Source organism: Microcaecilia unicolor, chromosome 9 (genome assembly GCF_901765095.1).
Source record: "Microcaecilia unicolor chromosome 9, aMicUni1.1, whole genome shotgun sequence".
Taxonomy (NCBI): domain Eukaryota; kingdom Metazoa; phylum Chordata; class Amphibia; order Gymnophiona; family Siphonopidae; genus Microcaecilia; species Microcaecilia unicolor.
The window spans coordinates 52,625,524-52,653,190 of NC_044039.1; positions in this window are offsets into that span (position 1 = coordinate 52,625,524).

Below are 27,667 nucleotides of genomic sequence, written 5' to 3' on the forward strand. Positions count from 1 at the left end.
CCCTCCATCCATGTGCATCTCCTTTCTGTGTTCCCTCCCCTCTATCCATCCATGTCCAGGAACTCTCTTCTCTCCCCTGCCCTGCCCTCCATCCATCCATGTCCAGAAACTCTCCTCTCTCTCTCTCTCTCTCTCTCTCTCTCTCTCCCCTGCTCTCTCCTCCCTCTCTCCCTCCATCCATGTCCAGCAATTCTCCTCTCTCCCCTGCTCCCTCCATCCATATCCAGCAACTCTCCATTCTCCCCTGCCCTGTCTTCCATCCATCCATATCCAGCAAATTTCCTCTCTCCCCTGCCCCCACCATCCATCCATGTCCAGCAATTCTCCTCTCTCCCTTCCCCTTTATGTCCAGCGATTCTCCTCTGCCTTTCCCCTCCATGTCCAGCAATTCTTCCCTGCCCCTGCCCTCCCCTCCCCTCCATGTCCACTGATTTCTCCTCTCTCCCCTGCCCTCTCCTCCCATCCATGTCCAACGATTCTCCTCTGCTTTTCCCCTCCATGTCCAGCAATTCTTCCCTGCCCCTGCCCTCCCCTCCATGTCCAATGATTCTCCTTTGACCCCCAGCCTCCCCTCCATGTCCAGTGACTTCCCCATCTCCCCCTTTTCAGTCCCCGAGTTCAGTTCCAACCCAGCCCCCCCCCCCTCAGCTCCCCGACAGCCCTCCTCTCTGTTCCTGCCGCCCTGCGCTTCAACCTTTTATTTTAAGTCACAGCGACGGCACTGGAAACAGCACAGCCGACTCACCTCCAGCCTTTCCCTTCCCTCTCAGTGTCCCACCTTCCTCTGATGATGTAGTTCCTGTTTCCGCAAGGATGCTGAAAGGGAAGGGAAAGGCTGCAGGCAAGTCCACTGTGCTGTTTCCAGTGCCAGCCTTGAAGAATAATCTTGCCTTGATTGGAAGCCAATGTAGCTTCTCAAGCAATGGGGTTGCTCTTTCATATTTTGACTTTTTAAATATTAGTCTTGCTCCTGTGTTGAATGGTTTACAACCATTTGTGTATGTTTTCTTTGCATCCTACATATGCTGCATTACAATAGTCTAGTTGTGATGGTACCAGCGATTGTACTATTAGCCAGAATGCTTGTCTAGGAAAGTATTCTCTAACCCTTCTCAGTTTCCATAGGGCTCTGAAACATTTTGATTTAAATTCTGATACTTGGCTTTTTAGAGATAGATGTTTATCAAGGATAATTCCAAGTATTTTTAGTTGTGTTTCGATTCGATATGTTTATTGGTTGATTGTGAACTTTTAGTAAGAGGTTGGACTGTGCAGACTAGAAAGAACCAGGAATTTGGTCTGGTCTCTATTTAGCTTAAGTTTGAAGATTGTGGCCCAATTTTCCAGATGTCCAGGTTTTTTTTAACCTTATCCAGTATTTCTGTGATATTGTTGTTAAAAGGTATGTAAATGGTGACATCATCTGCATATATGAATGGGTTCAAACCCATTTGTTCTAATATTTTCCCAAGTGGGGCTATCATGACATTAAACAATATAGGTGATATTGGAGAACCATGTGGCACCCCACATTCTGAGATCCAAGAGGCTGAGAGTTGATCGGACATCTTTACAATGTAGGATCTAGTCTTTAAAAAACTACTGCACCATTGATTCCCATGTGATCGAGCAGGGTCAGTAGTGTTGTGTGGTGTACTAGGTTGAAAGCACTTGACATATTAAATTGTAGTAGTACGATTTTCTGTACTTGGCATATTAGTCATCTGAACTTTATTATCAGAGTGGTTATGACCATCTTGGTGCTATGAATGGTCTGAACCCTCTATTGAGAGTTATGAAGGATCGAAAAATGAGACAAGTATTCCATTAGCTGTTGCGCTACTAGTCCCTCCATCATTTTGGTCAATAGTGGGATTGAAGCCACCGGTCTGTAGTTCGTGAGTTCGCTGATCTTGTTAGTAGTATTTTTAGGGATTGGGGTAAATACAATGTTGCCTTTGTCATATGGCAAGAGACCATGAAAAACATGTATTCTATGTATTTGATGAACCATTCTGGTGGATTTTACATCATTTAGTTAGGGCAATTATCTAGTAGACATTTTGCATGTGCATACTTTGTCAGTAGTGTCTTAACTGTGCTGGTTGTGGGTGATTTAAAGGAGGCCCATATTCTGTCTGCCTTGATGTGAACATTGTTGATTTCATATTCGTGTAAGAAGTCTGTGAATGATGTTTGTGCTGTCGTAAGATTTGATCTTGTTTTTACGATTTTTTGCTTGAAATATTGTGCTAGCTCATTTGCAGTTGGTGGTGTTTCAGTTGATGCTAATACTACTTGGGTGTTCAAGACTATTCATAAGTTCAAATATTTTTTTTGTGTTGATCTGTTCTGGGTTTGTATATGTGCTGTAGTGTTCTGCTTATCTCTCTTTACGGTGTGTTTATATGTTCTTATGGCTTTCCTACATATATTTTTGTTTATGTCTGTTTTGTTTTTGGTCCATTTTCTTTCTAGTTTTCTGCAAAGTTTTTTCATCTTTGTTAGCTTATCATTGAACCAGGGACGTGGCTGATCTTTACGTTTTGTTTTCTTTTTGAGTGGTGCTATTTTGTTTAGTGTGTTTTCGCTTAGTTCATCCCAGTTTCTTATGAAGTGGATGTTAGTAGGTGATATGTTTGTTTGTTTCTTTGTTCATTCATCGCTGTCATCCAGAAGGTCTGATTATCTACCTTTCCTCTTGTTTTAAAAGTGTGTGATGTTGTTGGTTCTTTAATCTTGTCTTCCTGTTTCCATTGAAGTGTAAATGTCAGTTTTCTATGGTCTGACCATGGTATCTTTTCCCAGTTCTGATTTTCTAGTATATGGTTATTGTTGGCTGAGAATCTGTGAGCTAGTATGTCTAATAGATGACTTTTTGCATAAGAGAAGATGGCTTGTGCTGTTATGAAGCTCCATTGGTTCAGGAAATCCTTTAAACTTCTAGTATTAGCATTGTGCTGTTTTTCTAGATTGATATCTCCTAGCAGAAGGACATCCGGGTGGTTTATACAGATGCTTGATATGAAATCCATGAAGTCGTTTTGGGCATTAGACCAGCTTACTGGGGGTCGGTAAAACAGTATGAAACATAATTGACCATTTAATGTTGTATCTGTGATTTTGCATTGCAGGATTTCAAGTGCTGAGGATATATTCAGCGATTGGTTCTACTTTTAATCGGGATTTGTATATTAATGCAACCCCAACTCCTTTTTTTTTTTTTAGTTCTGTTGATGTGTGTTATTTTGTAACCTGGTGGGCATAGGGGCGAGCAGTACTGAGTCATCTTTGAGGTGTAGCCATATTTCTGTTATGAACAGTAGATAGTTGTTCTGTTTCTATCCAGTCTATAAGTATCGCTGACTTGTTAACTGCTGATCTAACATTTATATATCCTGTAGGTATCAGGGTATAAAGTAACAGAGGGGCATAATCGAACGTCGCCGGCCAAATAGATCGCCGGCGATCTATGTTGGTGGCAGCGTTACAGCTGGCCGGAACCGTATTATCGAAAAAGATGGTCGGCCATCTTTTTTTTCAATAATACGGTTTAGCCTGGCCAAATGCCGTGGAGTTCACTGGGTTTGAGATGGCCGGGTTTGTTTTTCAGCGATAATGGAAAGTTATGTCGGCCATCTCAAACCCCGGCCAAATTCAAGGCATTTGGCCGTGGGAGGAGCCAGCATTTTTAGTGTACTGGCCCCCCTGACATGCCAGGACACCAACCAGCCACCCTAGGGGTCACTGCGGTGGACTTCAGAAAAGCTCCCACCACGTGCATAGCTCCCTTACATTGGGAGCTGAGCCCCCCAAACCCACTACCCACAAATGTACTGCACTCACTAAAATTGCTCCAGGGACCTGCATACAGCCTCTAGGACTTATTGCTGCTGTATAACTTTGGCACACCAGTTCACACCTGAAGTCCTTTCTTGAAATAAGCACGTTTACTCACAGTTAACTGCAGATCAGAGGTTGTGCCCCACTGGCAAAGAGTCCCCTGGTACTAAGATTAGCAGTAGGTCAGAGCTGGCACAATGGTGTACAATGCCCTCTTTCAGCACCATTGAAGGTAAGAACTACCTTCTCTAACGTGGGTAACACAGGAAAGAGAACTAAAACTGACTTACAAAAATGGCCACTACCGCATGGACTACAACAGGAAACAAAACAGGGCACACTCTGACCCAGTTAGCAGGGGGGAAAAGCACCATGGGAGTAGAGCCAGTACCCTACACTCACCACAATGCATTGCTAATGTGACTCTCTGCAGGGCACCTAACAGAAAAGGTGTCACACTCACCCCAGAGCCACATCGCAACCAGGGAAAGGCTGTCGGAGGATACAACACATTCTGCTGTCATGGAGGTGGGTACGGCATTTGAGGCTGGCATACAGGCTGGAAAAAAGGTTTTTAGTTTTAATTTTTTTTAGTTTGGAAGGGGATTGGTGACCACTGGGGGAGTATGGGGAGGTCATCCCCCATTCCCTCCAGTGGTCATCTGGTCAGTTGGGGCAGCTTTTTGAGGCTTGGTCTTGAAAATAAAAGAACCAAGTAAAGCCGGCGAAATACTGCTTAACGCCGCTTTTTTTTCCATTATCGGCAACAGCCGGCCATCTGGTAGCCACGCCCATGCCCGCCCTTGTCCCGCCTTCGCTAATCTACCGACACGCCCCCTTGAAGTTTCACCGACGAAGCGACGGGAAAGCGGCGATGCTGTCAATAATGCCGCTTTCGATTATACCGATTTCGCCGCTTTTAAGAAATCGCCGCCCATCTCCCGATTTATGTCGGAAGATGGCCGGCGATCACTTTCGATTATAAGCTGGATAGTAACATAGTAGATGACAGCAGAAAAAGACCTGCACGGTCCATCCAGTCTGCCCAACAAGATAAACTCACATGTGCTACTTTTTGTGTATACCTTACCTTGATTTGTACCTGTCCTTTTCAGGGCACAGTCATGTTTGATGTTGGCATGCTTAATAGTTCGTAGTTGTCTGTTCCGTCTATCTTTTTTGAATTTATGATCATGTTGATTGTTATAGCGAGTGCTACATACCTGTAGAAGGTATTCTCCGAGGACAGCAGGCTGATTGTTCTCACTGATGGGTGATGTCCACGGCAGCCCCTCCAATCGGAACACTTTCTAGCAAAGTCCTTTGCTAGTCCTCGCGCGCCGATGCGCACCGCGCATGCGCGGCCGTCTTCCCGCCCAAACCGGCTCGTGCCGGCCAGTCTCATATGTAGCAAGACAAAGAGAAGGGAAGACACAACTCCAAAGGGGAGGCGGGCGGGTTTGTGAGAACAATCAGCCTGCTGTCCTCGGAGAATACCTTCTACAGGTATGTAGCACTCGCTTTCTCCGAGGACAAGCAGGCTGCTTGTTCTCACTGATGGGGTATCCCTAGCCCCCAGGCTCACTCAAAACAACAACCATGGTCAATTGGGCCTCGCAACGGCGAGGACATAACTGAGATTGACCTAAAAAAATTTACCAACTAACTGAGAGTGCAGCCTGGAACAGAACAAACATGGGCCTAGGGGGGTGGAGTTGGATTCTAAACCCCGAACAGATTCTGAAGCACTGACTGCCCGAACCGACTGTCGCGTTGGGTATCCTGCTGCAGGCAGTAATGAGATGTGAATGTGTGGACAGATGACCACGTCGCAGCTTTGCAAATCTCTTCAATAGTGGCTGACTTCAAGTGGGCTACTGACACTGCCATGGCTCTAACATTATGAGCCTGGGCGTAAGTAAAGGAAATGCAATCTGCTAGCCAATTGGATATGGTGCGTTTTTCCACAGCCACTCCCCTCCTGTTGGGATTAAAAGAAACAAACAATTGGGCGGACTGTCTGTTGGGCTGTGTCTGCTCCAAATAGAAGGCCAATGCTCTCTTGCAGTCCAATGTGTGCAGCTGACGTTCAGCAGGGCAGGAATGAGGATGGGGAAAGAATGTTGGCAAGACAATTGACTGGTTCAGATTGAACTCCGACACAACCTTTGGCAAGAACTTAGGGTGAGTGCGGAGGACTACTCTGTTATGATGAAATTTGGTGTAAGGGGCCTGGGCTACCAGGGCCTGAAGCTCACTGACTCTACGAGCTGAAGTAACTGCCACCAAGAAAATGACCTTCCAGGTCAAGTACTTCAGATGGCAGGAATTCAGTGGCTCAAAAGGAGGTTTCATCAGCTGGGTGAGAACGACATTGAGATCCCATGACACTGTAGGAGGCTTGACAGGGGGCTTTGACAAAAGCAAACCTCTCATGAAGCGAACAACTAAAGGCTGTCCTGAGATCGGCTTACCTTCCACACGGTAATGGTATGCACTGATTGCACTAAGGTGAACCCTTACAGAGTTGGTCTTGAGACCAGACTCAGACAGGTGCAGAAGGTATTCAAGCAGGGTCTGTTTAGGACAAGAGCGAGGATCTAGGGCCTTGCTGTCACAACAGACGGCAAACCTCTTCCATAGAAAGAAGTAACTCCTCTTAGTGGAATCTTTCCTGGAAGCAAGCAAGATGCGGGAGACACCCTCTGACAGACCCAAAGAGGCAAAGTCTACGCTCTCAACATCCAGGCCGTGAGAGCCAGGGACCGGAGGTTGGGATGCAGAAGCGCCCCTTCGTCCTGTGTGATGAGGGTCAGAAAACACTCCAATCTCCACGGTTCTTCGGAGGACAACTCCAGAAGAAGAGGGAACCAGATCTGACGCGGCCAAAAAGGAGCAATCAGAATCATGGTGCCTCGGTCTTGCTTGAGTTTCAACAAAGTCTTCCCCACCAGAGGTATGGGAGGATAAGCATACGGCAGACCTTCCCCCCAGTCCAGGAGGAAGGCATCCGATGCCAGTCTGCCGTGGGCCTGAAGCCTGGAACAGAACTGAGGGACTTTGTGGTTGGCTCGAGATGCGAAGAGGTCTACCAAGGGGGTGCCCCACACCTGGAAGATCTGTCGCACCACACGGGAATTGAGCGACCACTCGTGAGGTTGCATAATCCTGCTCAACCTGTCGGCCAGACTGTTGTTTACGCCTGCCAGATATGCGGCTTGGAGCACCATGCCGTGACGGCGAGCCCACAGCCACATGCTGACGGCCTCCTGACACAGGGGGCGAGATCCGGTGCCCCCCTGCTTGTTGATGTAATACATGGCAACCTGGTTGTCTGTCTGAATTTGGATAATTTGGTGGGACAGCCGATCTCTGAAAGCCTTCAGAGCGTTCCAGACCGCGCGCGTAACTCCAGAAGATTGATCTGCAGATCGCGTTCCTGGAGGGACCAGCTTCCTTGGGTGTGAAGCCCATCGACATGAGCTCCCCACCCCAGGAGAGATGCATCCGTGGTCAGCACTTTTTGTGGCTGAGGAATTTGGAAAGGACGTCCCAGAGTCAAATTGAACCAAATCGTCCACCAATACAGGGATTTCAGAAAACTCGTGGACAGGTGGATCACGTCTTCTAGATCCCCAGCAGCCTGAAACCACTGGGAAGCTAGGGTCCATTGAGCAGATCTCATGTGAAGGCGGGCCATGGGAGTCACATGAACTGTGGAGGCCATGTGGCCCAGCAATCTCAACATCTGCCGAGCTGTGATCTGCTGGGACGCTCACACCCGCGAGACGAGGGACAACAAGTTGTTGGCTCTCGTCTCTGGGAGATAGGCGCGAATTCGAGTTTCTGCACTGGGAGAAGGTGGGACTTTGGATAATTTATCACAAACCCCAGTAGCTCCAGGAGGCGAATAGTCATCTGCATGGACTGCAGGGCTCCTGCCTCGGATGTGTTCTTCACCAGCCAATCGTCGAGATATGGGAACACGTGTACCCCCAGTCTGCGAAGTGCCGCTGCTACTACAGCCAAGCACTTCGTGAACACTCTGGGCGCAGAGGCAAGCCCAAAGGGTAGCACACAGTACTGGAAGTGATGTGTGCCCAGCTGAAATCGCAGATACTGTCTGTGAGCTGGCAGTATCGGGATGTGCTTATAGGCGTTCTTCAAGTCCAGAGAGCATAGCCAATCGTTTTCCTGAATCATGGGGAGAAGGGTGCCCAGGGAAAGCATCCTGAACTTTTCTTTGACCAGATATTTGTTCAGGGCCCTTAGGTCTAGGATGGGACGCATCCCCCCTGTTTTCTTTTCCACAAGGAAGTACCTGGAATAGAATCCCAGCCCTTCTTGCCCGGATGGCACGGGCTCGACCGCATTGGCGCTGAGAAGGGCGTAGAGTTCCTCTGCAAGTACCTGCTTGTGTTGGAAGCTGTAAGACTGAGCTCCCGGTGGACAATTTGGAGGTTTTGAGGCCAAATTGAGGGTGTATCCTTGCCGGACTATTTGGAGAACCCACTGATCGGAGATTATGAGAGGCCACCTTTGGTGAAAAACTTTCAACCTCCCTCCGACTGGCAGGTCGCCCGGCACTGACACTTGGATGTCGGCTATGCTCTGCTGGAGCCAGTGAAAAGCTCGTCCCTTGCTTTTGCAGGGGAGCTGAGGGGCCTTGCTGAGTCGCACGCTGCTGACGAGAGCGAGCGCGCTGGGGCTTAGCCTGGGCCGCAGGCTGTCGAGAAGGAGGATTGTACCTACGCTTGCCAGAAGAGTAGGGAACAGTCTTCCTTCCCCCAAAAAATCTTCTACCTGTAGAGGTAGAGGCTGAAGGCTGCCGGCGGGAGAACTTGTCGAAAGCGGTGTCCCGCTGGTGGAGCTGCTCTACCACCTGCTCGACTTTCTCTCCAAAAATATTATCCCACGGCAAGGCGAGTCCGCAATCCGCTGCTGGATTCTATTCTCCAGGTCGGAGGCACGCAGCCATGAGAGTCTGCGCATCACCACACCTTGAGCAGCGGCCCTGGACCTAACATCAAAGGTGTCATACACCCCTCTGGCCAGGAATTTTCTGCACGCCTTCAGCTGCATGACCACCCTCCGATGTCTCGGCCCCGATGCATTCGATGCAATCGGGGGCGAGGATGAAGGTCCGGGCGCCGACGACGTCGAAGTAGTCGATACTCCCGGTGCCGATGCCGACGAAGAGCCCGAGAACAAAACGTTCCACTGGGCCAATCTCGCTACCTGAGTCCGCTTTTGCAAAAGAGAACACAGACTACAGGCCTGCGGGCGGTGCCCAGCCCCCAGACACTGAAGACACGACACGTGCCTGTTAGTGAGCGAGATTACCCGGGCACACTGGGTGCACTTCTTGAAGCCGCTGGAAGACTTCGATGTCATGGGCGGAAAAATCGCGCCGGCGAGATCAAAAGTCGAAATGGCGAAAATGGCACCACAAAAAAAGGGAGAAGAAAACTTCGAACCGAGGCCTACATAGGGCTTACCCCGACAACGAAAGAAAACTTACCGGGGCAAAACTAGAAATACAGGCAGGGAAAAACAGACCAAAAAGGTCTCCTTCCGACACCCTTTTTTTTTTTTTTTTTTTGTAAAGCGAAGTCCAAAAACGACGCGCGAGGTCAACTTTCGGGGCGCGAACGGCGAAACACGACCGTACCGAGCGCGGACAAAAGAAGACTAGCCGGCACGAGCCGGTTCGGGCGGGAAGACTGCCGCGCATGCGCGGTGCGCATCGGCGCGCGAGAACTAGCAAATGACTTTGCTAGAAAGTGTTCCGATTGGAGGGGCTGCCGTGGACGTCACCCATCAGTGAGAACAAGCAGCCTGCTTGTCCTCGGGGAATCAAGATTATCTTTTTGTTACTGGTTGTCATATTGGTTTCTGGTTTGTAGTGAGGATTGTACTTTGGTTCTTCCAATTGAAGGAGGGAGTGCCTGACTGAAATATGTACAGGGTTGTTGTTCCATTTGTTTGGTGAAGCAGCTCGTAGTCCAGTTAAACATACTAATCATGTAGTAGAAGAGCCATGCCTTTATGTTGGCCATTTTGAGGTATGCTTTCAATTCTCACACAACTATAAATAGATAGCTGTCAGCCATCAAAATTGTCAGCAGTTCTATTATGTGGAACAGTACAAAATAGGGAAACCCCAGGATTCAACCTCTTATACAAATGTGTGGATTATAAGATAACAAATTAGAATTTTCATTAATTACAAATTGAATAATGCAGTAGCGGGTAACTAACAGTGGTCAAGCCAATATGTAATACGCAATGTAAAAACCGCAGCAATGAGAGGTATAGAACAAGACTGAAATTTACAGTAAGTTCTTCTCTTTCCAGAAAATAATGCAGATAGTTTATTGGTCTGTCATAATTAGTAGAAATTTGATTATAAATTAACCAGTGCTAGAAAATAAATTATTTGAGGTAGATTTGCATTCCAATCCTATCCAGCATACCTTTGATAATATGAATAGTTGCACATTAAGTATACAGTTTTATGAATTCTCAAATTATAAAGCTGTCATATTCCCTGAGAGTCTTATTATGAGCTTACCATAATCAGATATCAAATCTTGTTTATTTTAACAAATTCTGCAGATAAGGTTAAAAAAACATAACAATAATAATAATAAAAGGGAAAATAAAAGCACCCTATATTTTATATATATTTTTGAGCTTTCTTTGACAGATGCAGAAAAGCTGTGTCTCATGTTCAGAGCTACCTGTGGCTATAGAAAAGACTGCCCACAGAGCAGCGGGAAGGAGCTGTGGGAGTAGGTACGAATTAGGCCATTGCATGCCTTGCACAGCACAGGAGAAACAGGTTTGTGTGGTAGCTCTCTGCTAGGAACAAAGCACTGCCATCCAACTTCAAATCTTTGGTGTTTGAAATGAAGGTTCACTTGGAGGTAGACTAGAACAGCCTTCTGGTAAGGTTTCAGCTCCAGCATAGAGCAGCTGGAAGTGAGCTATGGGGGTTGGTGCAAATTGGTCCCTTGCATGCTTCATACAGCTCAGGAGAAACTTCAGCAGGCATTCAGAAGCTTGTGACAAACAAATCAAATCCACCGCATCTAGGAGGCTCCCCAGGCAGTTGGTACAGAACACAGAGACTGTGAAGTGAAGGGTACTTGCCTTGTTGTCAGGTAGGGTTCCGCTTTCAAAGATGCTGTTCTTCCATTTCCAGTCATATAGCTGTGAAGGGAGAGTTTATACGGGCGATTGCATCATAAAATTCCAGATTGGCCACGTCAGTGTGTAAAAAAGAGTTCTAGTGGACCAGTACTGGGAGTCTAGGTGCCATAAGCCCCTTCCTTAATGCCTTTTAACTCTCATCACTACTGTGACAATAATCCTCGGTGGTATTAGGTACAGAAGCGGCAGTTACCTCCTGCTCATTCCGCTGAACTAGTTCACAAGAGCCGCGGTGTTGCAGTGGATGGGAACAGCTGTAGTCTCTGGTTTCTTCTAGTGGTTCACCCTCCGATGGCACTGATTTCTCTCAGCTCATGGGAGCAGTGTAGTGAGTTATGTGGAAGTTCTGTGAGAGGGAGTGGCCTGTCCCTCAGCTTCCACTTGGGTGGGCAAGCTGGCCATCGTAGGCTTGGCTGGTAGTCCCACATGTCTGTGCTCTGGAGCACTTAGCAGATTCGGGGCATACGGTCTGTCCGGTCAGTCCCAGTGTTCTATGCATAGTCTGGCACATCCGTGTCCGGCCTTATTGGCCCTGGATATGAGCTGGTGTAGGCAAGTGCATCAGGAGCTCACCACAATGCGGCCATTCTAGTCGGCGGCCGTCTTGATTTATTTTCCCTGTTTAGTTTCAGTTTGAAAACTGATGTCCAGGTTTCCATGGTGTTTATGCTGTCTGTGATTGCATATGAATATATTGTCAGCATATATGAAGGAGTTAAAGCCTTTGTTGGATAAAGATAGTGCAAGAGGGACCATCATTAGGTTGAATTGGTGAGAGCAGTGCATTCTGATTTCCATGGGATGGAAATCAAAGAATTTGATTTAACTTGGTAGGATCTGATGGTTAGAAATCCTTTGAACCATTCGAATACCTTACCTCCTATTCCTATTTTGTCAAGGATTCTTTGTAAGATAGTGTGGTCTACCATGTCAAATGCAGTGGACATGTCGAATTGAAGTAGATGGATGTTTTTCTCGGTCAAAATTTCTAGTTTTAATTTGGCTAAAAATGTGATTAGTATCATTTCTGTTCTGTGGTGGGGCCTAAAATCTGATTGGGACTCATGTAGTATTGAAAATTTGTTGAGGTAGTTGGTTAGCTTCGATTCCTTCTATTATTTTGGTCAGTAGGGGTATGGCTGCTATTAGTCTGTAGTTAGTGGTATCTTTAATGTTGTTTCTTTTTGTGTGTGTGTGTGTGTGTTTGTCCTTTGGAATTGGTGTAAGTAGTATGTTGCCTTTTTTGCAGGGGAATTTGCCTCTGGGAATAGCCTAATGAACTGATGGACTTGCAGGATAAGGGGTGGATTGGGGGCAGCTTCTACACAATTGTTCGCTATTTGGCAGATGATAACCTAATTGGAATTAAATGAAAGAGCTTATACTTGAATATATTAAAAACATATTAAATGAACTCTAAGTGAATCACAAGTGAATCTCAGGAGAGCAGCTGTAGAAGTAGTGTGGACTTAAATATTATTATTGCTATAACTAAAGAGAAATAGAAGCAATGGAGACTGTAGCCTAATCTGAAATGCACTGGAAAAAATGAATCTTAAGTATTTCTTAGTGCTAAAAATGGGATTTATATGAATGCTCTCAACATTTCAACATAAACTGCATAAAGCAGTTGAGTGGAAATTCTATATATGATGCTCAAACTTCAGTGCCAAAAAAAAAACAACTGGTGTTGAATGGCATTCTGTAAGAAGCATTCTGGGATCAGTAGCCTTTATCAAATAGCGTGTAGTGCCAGGATTCACGCTCAACTTTGGGCACGAGGAGTCACAACAACTGAAACCAGGTATAAATCCCAGTGCGCAAGTTGGACATGGATCCCCCAAATTCTATAACACTGCACACTCCTGGCCCACCCCTGTCCCTCCCATGCCACCTTTGCAGATATGCTTGGAACACTTATGCGCTATTCTATAAATGGGTGTGTGTGTGTTTACACAGAACTGCCATTTCTGCCCCATTTTGGTGCCTTGCAGTGAATTCCTTCAAAAAGGTGGTAAATAAATCCTAATAAATAAATAAATAAATAAATAATAAATACATTAAAAAGCTTTTTTTCATGCTGAAAATTTGGCATGGAGGTAGCACCAAATGTTTTATGCCATAGTTAGAATTTCCCGCTTAATGTACATATCAGGTCATGTTAATCGCTACCACAGTAGCATGATGGTTTGGGAGCGCTAAGTTACATGTTAACTGCATATTGTGATAGAGGGGCAGGAACTAAGCAGGTCATGGGTGGAGAAGGGGTATGGACTGCATAATACAGTGTATTAATGGTAATTAACGCACGCTAACTTCCATTTGTGCAGTTGACATGACTTCACAGTAGTAGTAGTAGTAGTAGTAGTAAATGCAGCTCCGCTAATTGCAACCAGGTTCTACACAAGCTAATGCACAGGTCCATGTGTTAATTGCAAAGGACATGCTGGGCACATTCCCAAAAATTAGTGTGCACCTAATGTATGCTGATTTTTGTTGTTACTGCACATTAATTGCAAAAATGCACTTTAGTAAACAAACTCCTTATTTATTTAGATTTTGCTCACACCTTTTTCAGTAGTAGCTCAAGGTGAGTTACATTCAGGTACTTCAGATATTTCTCTGTCCCAGGAGGGCTCACAATCTAAGATTGTACCTGAGGCAATGGAAGGTTAAGTGACTTGCCCAAGATCAGAAGGAGCAGCAGTGGGATTTGAACTGGCCACCTCTGAATTACAAGATGGGTGCTCTACCACTAGGCCACTCCTCCACTCCTTAGTGTAAACAACTTGAAAGTAATGAACAAAAAAGTCTGACTGTAGTTTGCAAGCTGAAATTATCAATTATTTTAGCAAGCATTCAGCAAAGCAACACAGGAGAAAAGCATAGGAAGGAATATATGTAAAGATCTACATTGGCCTGATTATAAAAAGAGCTCAGAAGGAGTCACATATAATGCAGTAAGCAGAGGAAGGGCATAATTTCCTGCAGCTATAAGGGGTGCCTAGCCTATCCCCCCTGATCATCTAAATTTATCCCCAGATATACCTGCCAAATAGCTCTCCCCAATGAGCTTAAAAAATAAGTTTGATGACATTAAAATAAAGCAAGAAGGATACAGGGAAAGGAAGACCCAATGATCCCAAAATATTAGAGGATTACATGTATGCAACTGCTGAGCCTGCCAATGAGATGCTGAACATCAGTAAGCCAAGAGAATGATGATGCTAGGCCTGAGTGTGATGGAAACAGAAAACAATGTGCAATCCAACTCAACAGAATTAAATAGACTGAAATAGAGCTTAAATGGGTGCAAAGAGAAAATAATAGACCTAGAAAACCAATAAAGAAGAAATTACAGTAGTGGCAAAAAAATAAATAAACATAATGTTGGGAATGATTAGAAAAGGATAACACAAAGAATATCATATTATTCCTGTACTGTTTCATGGTGCAACTTTACCTTGAATATTGTATGCAATTCTGGTCATCTCAAAAAAATATATAGCAGAATATAAAAAGGTGCAGAGAAGGGTGACTAAAATGATTAAAGGGGATGGAATAAGTTCTCATTGAGGAAAGGCTAGAAAGCAGTGCATACTCATTTGTGGTGTGAATAGCCAGCAATCTACAGCCTGGAGAAGAGATGGCTGAGGGTTGGAGTGAGTTAGATTGAGGGAGAGCACTAGATGTTGTGTATTTACAATTTAGCAAAGCCTATGACACCATTCCATGTAAGTGACATAAGTAAACTGACTGCCCTCAATATGGTTCCTAAAGTGACTGGGTTAGAAACTGGTTGAGTGGAAGGCAACAAAGTGTAATGGTAAATGGAGTTCACTCTGAGGAAAAGGAGGTTACCAATAGTGTGCTGCAAATATTGGTACTTGGTCTGATTCTTTTTAACATGTTTGTAAGCGATATTGTGAGGGGCTGTCTAGTAAGGTTTGCCTCTTTGCGGATGATATCAAAATATGCAGTAGGGTAGATATCCCTGCTGGTATTGATAACATGAGGAGGAATCTAGATCAAAATTTTTTCTTAGATTAGCAAACTTTAGTTAATCAAGCAAGTTGGTAGCAGAGACATATAGATAAGTGACTTCCTTTGCTATATTCAAGACTCAATATTTATTTATTTATGTATTTGTTTGTTTATTTGTTGCATTTGTATCCCACATTTTCCCACCTATTTGCAGGCTCAATGTGGCTTACATAGTACCATCAAGGCGTTTGCACAGTCGGTTGATAGCAAATACAAGGTTGTATAGTGTTCGGATGAGGTATATGTGGAGGGTCGGAAGGGATGAAGAGTGTGTGTTGTCCAGTACGATCATTAGGTGTGCTGTGTTTCTGGGAGAAGAGGTTTACGTATGCCTTCAGCATTAGAGATAATGTTATTTTTCTGGTAAAGAAAATGTAAGATAAGCACTTTGCACATTGACTAATTATTGCACACAAAGGGACCCAATGAAAGATTAAAAAAAGCATATTGTTTACCCATAGTAAACCGTTAAAATGATAGGGATAATTTTTGAGTGATAACTGTGTTTGAGGGCTCCCTTTCATGTTTGTTTGGTTTAGTGAACAAAACAACCACACAAGAACAATTCTCCACACTTGTGGAACAGCAAACTGTAGAGATGACAAAATAGGCAGATGTAACTGAAGTATTTTATTGACAAACTTCATTGAACTCAACACGGCATGGGGCGTGTTTTGACTGAAAAACCTGCCTCGGGAGTCTGAGAAAATTCCAAAGCTATTGATCCTTTAGCAGAAGAATTTCACACATAGACTTTGGTTTGCATTTAAGAATACTCTGATTCATTGTTTTACTGTTGAACATTATTGCACCTTGATTTGTTTCACAACAATCATTTTCTCAGACTCTTGAAACAGGCTTTTCAGCCGAAACATGGCCCATGTTGAATGAAGGCTGTCAATAAATCAGAAGCTTAGCCAAAATTGGGTGGCGGAGCCATGGGGGGGGAAGAGGGGTTGGTGGTTGGGAGGCTAAGATAGTGGTGAGCAAACTTATACGGTCTGTGCCAGATCCGGTGGTGGGAGGCGGGACTGGTGGTTGGGAGGCGGGGAATAGTGCTGGGCAGACTTATACGTTCTGTGCCAGAGCCGGTGGTGGGAGGCGGGGCTGGTGGTTGGGAGGAGGGGATAGTGCTGGGCAGACTTATACGATCTGTGCCCTGAAAAAGACAGGTACAAATCAAGGTAAGGTATACACATGAGTTCATCTTGTTGGGCAGACTGGATGGACCGTGCAGGTCTTTTTCTGCCGTCATCTACTATGTTACTATTTGAGCTTTTCCCCAATTTATGCACTTTTTTCTGTTAAAATCTCACCTTTGTTTTAATTAAAATTTTTTAGTATGCATTAGAACTTTTTAACGTATGTTAATTGACTTAAATGCATTAGTTACAGTAATAGGTTAATATGGGATACATCATGCCCTAATTTTTTAAAGGCACAGTACTGAACTGGAATCACAATAACAAATGCACATCCCCTGATAGCTGCCATTTGTTAGTTTTGTGAGCCATGCAGGTTGCGAGTCACACCAGGTCTATCCTGGCTGCAGGTCAAACGATTTCAGTTAGGTTGAACCACTCCCTCCTATCCCTTGTTAGCCGAGATTGGGTGGCAGAGCCGGTGGTGGAAGGCGGGGCTGGTGGTGGGAGGCGGGGCTGGTGGTAGGAGGCAGGGCAAGTGCTGGACAGACTTCTACGGTCTGTGCCATGAAAATGGCAGATACAAATCAAGGTAAGGTATACACAAAAAGTAGCACATATGAGTTTATCTTGTTGGGCAGACTGGATGGACCGTGCGGGTCTTTTTCTGCCGTTATCTACTATGTTACTTTGTTACATCTGGAGGGCCATAATCGAAATGGACGCCCAAGTTTTGCTGAGGACGTCCTCGCAAAACATCCCAGTGGAGGGACGGGGAAACTCGTATTATCGAAACAAGATGGACATCCATCTTTCATTTCAATAATAAGGTCGGGGACACCCAAATCTTAAAATTTAGGTCATCCTTAGAGATGGTCATCCCTAGACTTGGTCGTTTCTGATTTTCGGCGATAATGGAAACCAAGGACGCCCATCTCAGAAATGACCAAATGCAAGCCCTTTGGTCGTGGGAGGAGCCAGCATTTGTAGTGCACTGGTCCACTCTGACATGCCAGGACACCAACCAGGCACCGTAGGGGGCACTGCAGTGGACTTCAAAAATTGCTCCCAGGTACATATCCCTCTTGTGTGCTGAGTCCCCCAAAACCCACCACCCACAACTGTACACCACTACAATAGCCCTTAAGGGTGAAGGGGGGCACCTAGATGTGGGTACAATGGGTTTCTGGTGGGTTTTGGAGGGCTCACATTTACCACCATAAGTGTAACAGGTAGGAGGGGATTGGCCCGGGTCCGCCTGCCTGAAGTGCACTGCACACACTAAAACTGCTCCAGGGACCTGCATACTGCTGTGATGGAGCTTGGTATGACATTTGAGGCTGGCACAAAATATTTTAAAAGATATTTTTTGAGGGTGGGAGGGGGTTAGTGACCACTGGGGAGGTCATCCCCGATTCTCTCCGGTGGTCATCTGGTCATGTCGGGCACCTTTTTGTGCATTGGTCGTAAGAAAAACAGGACCAGGTAAAGTCGTCCAAGTGCTCATCAGGGACGCCCTTTTTTTTTCCATGATGGGTCGAGGACATCCATGTTTTAAGCACGCCCAAGTTCCACCTTCGCTATGCCTCCGACACGCACCCGTGAACTTTGGTCATCCCTGCGACGGAAAGCAGTTGGGGACGCCCAAAATTGACTTTTGATTATACCGATTTGGGCAACCCTCTGTGTCTCTGTCCCTATTCCCCCATGTTCAGCATTTGCTCTGTATCCCCATCCCTTCCCAAGTTCTTCACCCTTCTTTCTCCCTCTCTCCTGTACTCCAAACCCAGGGCCAGTATCTCTCTCCCCTGCTTCATAATACTGCATCTTGTTCTCCCCCTCCCCTGATCCAGCTTTTTCCCAGTCTCCTCTCCCTCATGCATCCCACCTTTCTTGTCCTCTCCCCTTCTTGCTTCCCTTAGATCTAGACTATCATCACTGTCACTCCTTTCTCCACCCCCCCCCCTTTTCCCATTCCCCTGCCCTGCCATTGCTTTCCTTCCTCTCTCCACCACCCTTTCCCCTTAGGTCTGGCATCGCAGTATCCACCCCCTCTTCCCCTCCTTAGATGTGGCATCACATCCTCCTCTCTCCACCCCACTTTCCCTTTGGTCTGGCTGGCATCGCTTCCCCCCCCCCCCCCCCCCGGACTAGTGCGGTATCGCTCTCCCCCTCCACTCCTGCATGTCTTTCAACTTTGAGGCTTCTGGTAGCAGCAGCAGCAGCAACAATGTAAATGCTGCTTTCAGCCTGCCCCGGAAGCCTACTCTGGACAGCGTCCCGCCTACGCAGGATGCTGTAGAGAGAGTGCTTCCGGGGCAGGCTGAAAGTAGCACTTACATTGCTGCTGCTGCTGCTGCTATGGTACCAGAAGCCTCGAAGTTGAAAGATGTGTAGGAGCGGAGGGGGAAAGCGATACCGCACTAGTCGGGGGATGGGGGGAAGGACACCCATGTAGCACCGCACTGGGGGGGGGGGGGGGTAAAGACGGCAGCACCGCACCAGTCAGGGGGAGGGAGGAAGATGTTCAAGGCAGCACCCCCTCACTAGTTGCACTCGGGGCGGTCCGCCCCCACTGCCCCGCCCTTGGTACACCACTGCACGTTAGACCTGTTCGGCGCCATCTTTTCAGGAGACTGTATATCACATTTCTTCCTTTTTTTCTCCTGAGGAAGAAGACATGCTAGTTTCGTTTGTGAGACTTGCTTCCAGACATGTTTAGCAGTAAGTCTTGGAGCAGTAGTGTGAAAACTTGTGCCAGAGACACCAGTAAATACTTGATTTTAACTAGGCCTAGTAGGGAGCTCCGAGTCTACATGTCCATCTAGTCCAAGGTCCTCTAGCGCCCCCCCCCCCCCCCCCCCCCCCCCCCCCCCATTGCTTGTTAACTTCCAATTAACAGTGCTGATTAGCTAGTTAACCAATTAAGGTGCGCACATTGTTATAGAATATGCTTCAATTTCCACATGGAAATTAAGGTGCCTAACTTTAAGTGCCCCATTATAACATGAGGGGAATTATCTATATGGAATAGGTGCACCATATGCGTCTTCAGAGTTTTGGCACTCCTGCTATAACTACAGCTTCTATCTTTTTGCATCTGTGCAGCTCTTGAATTACTCTCCCCTCCTCTCACCATTAATACTGCCCGACCATTGATAGATTACTCTTCTACTACTACTACTACTATTTAGCATTTTCTTACTTGTCAAAAAGCAGGAGGGAGAGGGAAAATGCTGAATACTTCTTTTGGAACTGGTAAATCAGTGCAAGTTGGTTGAGCAGAATCTGCTTATACTTTCTCTCTCATCTATCTTCTCACTTATTGAGAATTCAGAAATAGCTGAAGTAGCAAGGTATTGAAATACCAGGGAAGTGCAGCCAAGTCTAATTTTATTTTTCTTTCTTCAGACTTTCTAAATTCACAGCACTTCCTTTGTCTGAATGTAGTATACTTAGCTGCTTATCTTACATTTCTTTTTAATTCCAGACCAATATTAATACCTTCTGATTTCTTCCCTGATGTGCCCTCTCTTTGACACTGTACTTTATGCAACAAATACTAAATTCTGGGACCCAGATCACCCACTGGTAGCTATTTCTCTATTTTATGGTTCTTCCTTAGCTATTGTTTTTCTTCTGCCTGCACATGTGCTGAATTTTTCAAATCTCACATTCAGATGCTCTTTTTCGCCATTACTTTCCATGTGTTTTTCATTTGACCAAGAGACAGAATCTGAATGTCAGAGAGAGGTCAGAGAATGCCAAAGTTTTGCTGAGCTGCAATGCCAGTAACTGCTGCTTTCTGCATGGAAAAATCTCCAGAGACAGCGAGGCAGGGTTCATATTGTGGAATAAAACTTGAAATGACACATTGTATTAAAAAAATAAAAAGCAAGCTATGCATCTATGTGGCATCTAAACTAATGATGACAAATCTTAATTAACTGTAGCTCCCCCTCCAAAAAAAAGCCTTCTTTTTCAAAAATAATTGAAAACATTTTTATTCCATAAAAATTTTAAGAAGTAGATTGTTAGTGTTACTTGTAATTCTCATCTCTGTGTGTTGACTTCTTGTCTGTTAAACCACCTTGAACCCATGAGGACTGGCGAGATACAAATAACCAGAATTAGAAAAGAATATAAAATACTAGTAAAAAAGGCCCGTTTCTGACACAAATGAAACGGGCGCTAGCAAGGTTTTCCTCGGAGTGTGTATGTTTGAGAGAGTGTATGTGAGAGTGACTGTGTGTGAGAGAGAGAGTGAATGTGCGAGTGTGTGTGTGTGTGAGAAAGAGAGAGTGAGTCTGGGTGCGAGTGTGTCTGTGTGAGAGAGAGTGTGTGTGCGAGAATGAGAGTACGTGCAAGCGCGTATTTGAGACACAGTGTGAGAGAGAGAGTGTGTTTCACACAGATACAGTGTGTGCGAGAGAGAGAGTGTGTGTGAGACACAGACTCTCTGTGAGACTGAGTGTTTGAGACCAAGAGAGTGTGTGAGTGACTGTGTGACACATAGAGAGTGAATGTGATAAAGAGTGAGACATAGAGTGTGTGAGAGACAGTGTGTGAGAATGAGAGAGAGAAAGACATTGACTGTGAGAGAGAGAGAGTGTGTGAGAGAGAGTGTATGTGTATGACAGAGATACCTCCCCCCCTCTCTGGTGTCAGCCCCCCCCCCCCCCCCCCCCCTCTGGTGTCTGAGCCATTACTGTGCAGGACGCTGAGCTCTGGCTGTGCTTCAAGGAACTGACCAATCCTATTTAATAGAATGCACCTCCAACATTCTGAAGCCAAGAAACCTCGTGTGGTCACTTCTGCTTGTGACGAACCTGGTGATGTCAATTCAGGAGATGGATACAGAGAGCAGGAATGTCTCAGCCATGCAGTCAGTTTCAGAATGTTGGAGGTGCGTTTTATTATATAGGATTATATAACAGGGGTGGACGGGGGGAGGCCTGGTCCTCTCTACACTTCGCTTTCTGGTTGATGCACACTCTTATCCAAGGAACCAGATTCTCTCGGGGGGGGGGGGGCGGGGGGGGGGGGGGGGGGCTTAAGGATTTCCCTTTAAGACCCTGGTGTAGAGGTTCCTCCAAATATATCTCAGAAATAGATGTGAATCTTTAATGAACATAAGTGCAAAACAAGCACTGCTTTGAGGTAGTATTCTGTTTTGAGGTTTACAGCATTAAATGAACACTGCAACACTCTATACTGTTTTCCTCTATCTGTGTCAGTGATCCCCTTTAATGATAGTTGGCCCTTCTTTAGGTAACAGGCCTCTCAGGATCTGGGGGAAACCTATTCCCTTTTGAGTCAACCACACAGTCTGTCCTTCCTGGGATCCGTTTATACACCGACTCTTCCAAAGAGTAATAATCCTGAGCACAGTATTTCCTCTGTAGTCCAGCTCCTGAGTTTGGCTTCTCTCTCCAATGGATTGAGGGCAAAGCTTCTGCTTCACTCCTCGAATAAATAACAGGCAGTGGGGTGAGTAAAACCTCTGTCCTGTTACATTCACTTCACACTGGACATAACTAAAAAGGTCAAGGGCGTCTTAACAGAAAACTGATAACACGGGACATCCCTATCCCAACTGATAAAAAGCTATGTGCAAGAAAACCAGACATAGGAGTAAAAGAGGAAAACATCAGAACAGCATTAATCATAGAGTTGCAGTCCCAAGCAAGAAGACCCTCAAGTACCAAGAAATGCAGTCCAAGACCAAGAAAGTATAGAAGACAGATACAGAAATATTTTCCCATCATTCTGGATGCCACAGGCTTGATGCAAAAGAATTTCCAAGCACACCTGGATAGGTTACCTATAAATGTTCAATCTTAGGAATTTCAGCAAGTTCTATTGCAAGCAATAGCAGTAAATTTGAGAAACTGAGATCATTTTCCACATATCCTGGCTTAGAAGTGAGGTTTATTCCTGTCATGGTATGTACAATGGCAATTAAGCTTGCTATGTGAAAATCCTCAATGCAAGCTATCCCTTATCACAAACTTCCAAATCATAATTTTTAAGTGGGAGGAAAAGACTTCAGAAGCTCAGCATATCCGGGTTCACTTCAAACCTCCAGACTTCCAAATGAGTGATTTCCTCATAAGACAGAAAAAACTCCCCTTATTTTAATTATTTTACTTTATATTTTGTGCATATCAATTCCAACACTTGCATTCCAAAACTTTCAATGCGCAATCTTTCTCAAGAATTTTTCAATGATAAGTTTAATGGAAAAAGGTCACTTATCTGTGTTACAAATTGACTCACTCAACAGAGCGCTGACTGTTTCATTGCTGCTTCTTCAGAAGCGGCACCAATCAGTTTCAATTGATGTGCCCGACTATATCATCATATGACTGTAAAAAAGATTGTGAAACCCTCTTGAGAACTGCACATGATAGAACACCACCTGATATTGTGTGCACATTAAGATTTTCATATCTTACAGGACATATCCAGAAGATTATTAGAAGACACTGACACATCCTTGAGGAACACACCTGTTTCAAAGACAAGCGGCTCATCATTGCACATGCAAGAGATCAAAACCTCAAAGAAAGGCTAGTTCCCTCATGTATCCCTGAATTAAAGAGTGATACAGTAAATGTGGGAAATATAGTGTGTGCAAACACTATTTGGAGATATCTACATTCACACATCCTCAAACCCAAAGAGAAAAAAAAGACTCAAACACACGTCTAATTGTAACACCACTAATGTCATCTACATCATTATTTGTCCATGTAAACTACTATACATTGGAAAAACCACAAGGATGGTCAAAACAAGAATTGTAGAGCATCGCAGCAATGTCCATAGAAAAAATGAATCAGCCTTTGGTGACACATTGGGAAACAGCAGCACACACAATAGAAGATCTAAAATTCTTCATTTTTAAAACTTTTAAAAGCAACTGGCGGAGAAGAAACAAAGATCAGCTACTCCTCAGCCATGAACAGAGACTCATTTTCTCTTTCAATGCTCTCACTTCCTCAGGTCTAAACACTGAAATTGATAGTACAACTTTTTTGTAAATTACAACAGTCACACAATCAAACATGTCCCTTTCATATTTTCAGTTACAAAACACTTTATAACATAGTCTTGCATAGATCTGTTTATTGAAACAGCATGCACAAAATAGATATATAAACAACCTCTGCGGACAGCAGAACTGTGTCATTCTGTGGTCAAACTTTACTTATTTTATTACTCTTTTATTCATTTTTTTAGAACATTCTTTTACATATGTTCTTTAAATTCAGGTTCCCTGGTCCCATCTTGGTCTCTTTTAAAAGCAACAAGAAGCAAGAATGTGTATAATTTAAAATGCTTATTATTACTTTTAGGAAGCTCAAATAATATAACGTGTCTTATTTTATACTTAAGAATACCTTCCATTCCCTCAGATATACAGACACGAAATTGTTTTATCTTTAAAGACAAATTGGATATTATCTAGCTTATTTTCGAAAGGGAAGGACGCCCATCTTCCAACACAAATCGGGAAATGGGCGTCCTTCTCCCGAGGTCGCCCAAATCAGCATAATCGAAAGCCGATATTTTTTTGCGTCCTCAACTGCTTTCCGTCGCGGGGACAACCAAAGTTCATGGGGGCGTGTCGGCAGTGTACCGAAGGCGGGACAGGGGCATGGTTAAGAGATGGGCATCCTCAGCCGATAATGGAAAAAAGAAGGGCGTCCCTCACGAGCATTTGGTCGACTTTACTTGGTCCCTTTTTTTTCACGACCAAGCCTCAAAAAGGTGCCCAAACTGACCAGATGACCACCGGAGAGAATCAGGGATGACCTCCCCTTACTCCCCCCGTGGTCACCAACCCCCTCCCACCCTAAAAAAAATGTAAAAAACATTTTTTCCAGCCTCTATGCCAGCCTCAAATATCATACCCAGCTCCATCACAGCAGTATTCAGGTCCCTGGAGCAGTTTTTAGTGGGTGCAGTGCACTTCAGGCAGGCGGACCCAGGTCCCCCCCACCTGTTACACTTGTGGTGGTAAATGTGAGCTCTCCAAAACCCAACCAAAACCCAGTGTACCCACATGTAGGTGCCCCCCTTCATCCCTAAGGGCTATGGTAGTGGTGTACAGTTGTGGAGAGTGGGTTTTAGGGAGGGGGGGGTCTGGGGGGCTCAGCACCCAAGGTAAGGGAGGTATGCACCTGGGAGCAATTTCTGAAGTCCAATGCAGTGCTCCCTAGGGTGCCCGGGTTGGTGTCCTGGCATGTGAGGAGGACCAGTGCACTACGAATGCTGGCTCCTCCCATGACCAAAGGGCTTGGATTTGGTCGTTTTTGAGATGAGCATCCTCGGTTTCCGTTATGGCCCAAACCGGGGACGATCATCTCTAAGGTTGACTATCTCAACATTTAGGTCGACCAGGTCTAAGGTCAACCTAAATGATGAGATTTGGGTGTTCCCGACCATATTATCGAAACAAAAGATGGCCGTCCATCTTGCTTTGATAATACGGGTTTCCCCGCCCCTTCGCCGGAACGTCCTTAGAGATGGACGTCCCCATTCGATTATGCCCCTCCACATCATTTATTTTACATACATTATGCATGTGCAACAGTTTTCTTTGAAATTGGTGCCATTTCCAGATAACAGGCTAATGCACACCATTCTTTTTCGCTGCCTTGACAGTACAATCTAAAGAATCTGGACTATATATTGTAGGTAATCACAAATAATACTTATAGGAAAACACCTCCCACCAGTCTCATTTGCGCCCAGGTCCCAATTACAGAATTATTTGCAGGCAAAATACTCTGATTTCTGTCTAGGGATGAATAGAACCTGGATTGGCACCAAGCCAATGCTTCCGAAAGAGAAAAACAAACTAAAACCAGCTGATATATATTAGAATTTATTATAGATATATAAGATATACAAAATAGAAGACTCTGTAGCAAAGCTTAGCTAAATAGAAAAATAACTTGCTGATAAAAGAACTACAAAATATATTGTCACTAACCATACACTCTGACTCTTACTGGTTACTAGGTAAATTACACAACCTGTTTTGTAATACTAACTATGTTCTGAGGTAAATACAGTTATTAGCAGCAATCCTCCGACCATGAGTCATGAGGTAACCTCTCTTGGCTAAGACAAACACCAAACACTAATCCAAGACTAATAGGAAATAAATCTCTGTGCCTCACCACGCTGTCTCTCCAGCAGTCAGGATAAGGTAAGAGTTGATTCCTTCTCCGACTCTAGCTGTCTCTCCCAGCGAGTCTTAGTCTCAGAAGTAGGACAGGGTCTCAGCAGCAAGCAGGGTCACAGTCACTCCGTGTGGGTACAGCTGAACCAACCGGTACTTTCTCTAGATAGGCAGTTCACAAGGTTGTGGACCACATCAAGTCTCACTCGTCCTCTTGCCAGCTCCCACTTCTTCCATGGATTCTAACCAACTAACTTCTCTCTGTTCCCGCTTTCTGTCCCTTGCTCTCCCAGGTGACCAGCTGAACCAATCCCGATCTTGTCCAGCTCATTCCATGAGCAAAAAACAGCCGTTGTTCATGACCTTGAAACTGTTACTTCTTGGAATGCATTTCTGTTTCTCACCCGGCTTGTCGGAGCCATGTCTCACTTCCTTTTCAGCTTCTACTACTACTTATCATTTCTATAGCGCCAGGTGAGATACACAGAGAAATATCCCTACAATATTCACAAGAGTCTTTTTAAAGGTAATATCTTTCACATACTGAAAGTATCTCTGCTTTGCTTCAACACAATAATAACCTTTGCTAATGGTGTTTTTCCTAGATTCGGGCATAGCCGACCTGATTAACACGATGCGTTTCTGTGATACTTATGTTTTCATTTTCATTAATAAATAATCTCATTTATAATGCCTTAACATTTCATGTTTTACTGCTATTTTATACTGCCAATTTGCAACTTGGTCTGATAAGTTTGAGTTTTATTTTGAGTAGACTCACATTGAGTTGAAGTAATTAGTACACATGCTAAGATGTTTCTTGTAATCTCACTTTAAGTCACCAATGTAAAAACATGGACATTGTAATCAGCACAATAGCATGTGATTTGGTGCTCTGTAGAAGCATGTTTAAATAGGAATTAGAACAAGAGTATATAAGATACAGTACAACGTAATGATGCACTCTTTAGACATATGGTACCTTTTTAAAATGTCATTTTTTTATATAGCAAATTATATTATCATTTGCACAACATGTCGCTACACCCATATTACTAATAAATCTTTCATTGTAGCACTACCTATAGGTGAACTTCACTTTCATTTTTAAATTTAAGGACTTCTTACGAATCCTATCCTATTCACTCTTTCTCACATCATGTTCTGCAATTTTTACTTCCCAGCGTACTACTTTCAGTATATGCACTTGCAGCAACACAAGTGTACATGTGTCACAGTACCATGTAATGATGCACTTTCTAGACACATGACATCCTTTCATCTATGTAACATACCATCAGTACATTTATTTCTTTTACCGCAACACTATCCATCAGTGCACTTCAATTTCACGTGGAGGGGCATAATCAAATGTCGCCAGCGAAATAGATTGCCGGCGATCTATTTTGGCGGCGGCGCAACAGCTGGCCAGCCCAGAACCGTATTATCGAAAAAAATGGCCAGACATCTTTTTTTCAATAATACGGTTTAGGTCAACCAAATGCCAGAGTTCGCCGGGTTTAAGATTGTCGGTTTTGTTTTTCAGCGATAATAGAAAAAAATGCCGGCCATCCCAAACCTGGCAAAATCCAAGGCATTTGGTCGTAGGAGGAGCCAGCATTTGTAGTGCACTGGTCCCCCTGACATGCCAGGACACCAACTGGGCACCCTAGGGGTCAGTGCGGTGGACTTCAGAAAAAGCTCCCACATGCATAGCTCCCTTACTTTGGGTGCTGAGCCCCCCAACCCCCCCCCCCCAAACCCACTACCCACAAATGTGCACCACTACCATAGCTCTTAGGGGTGAAGGGGGCAACTACATGTGGATACAGTGGGTTTTGGAGGGCTCCCATTTACCAGCACAAGTGTTACAGGTAGGGGGGGATGGGCCTGGGTCCACCTGCCTTGTGCACTGCGGTACCCACTAAAAGTGCTCCAGGGACCTGCATACACGCAGGCCTCTAGGACTTGTTGCTGCTGTATAACCTTGGCACACCAGTTGACACCTGAAGACTAATCTCTTTGAAAAAGGTCTTTATTTGAATAAGCACTTTTACTCACAGTTAACTGCAGATCAGAGGTTGTGCCCCACTGGCAAAGAGTCTTCCTGATACTGAGATTAGCAGTAGGTCAGAGCTGGCAGAATGCTGTACAATGCCCTCTTTCAGCAACATTCAAGGTAATAACTAAGTTCTCTAACATGGGTAACACATGAAAGGGATCTAAA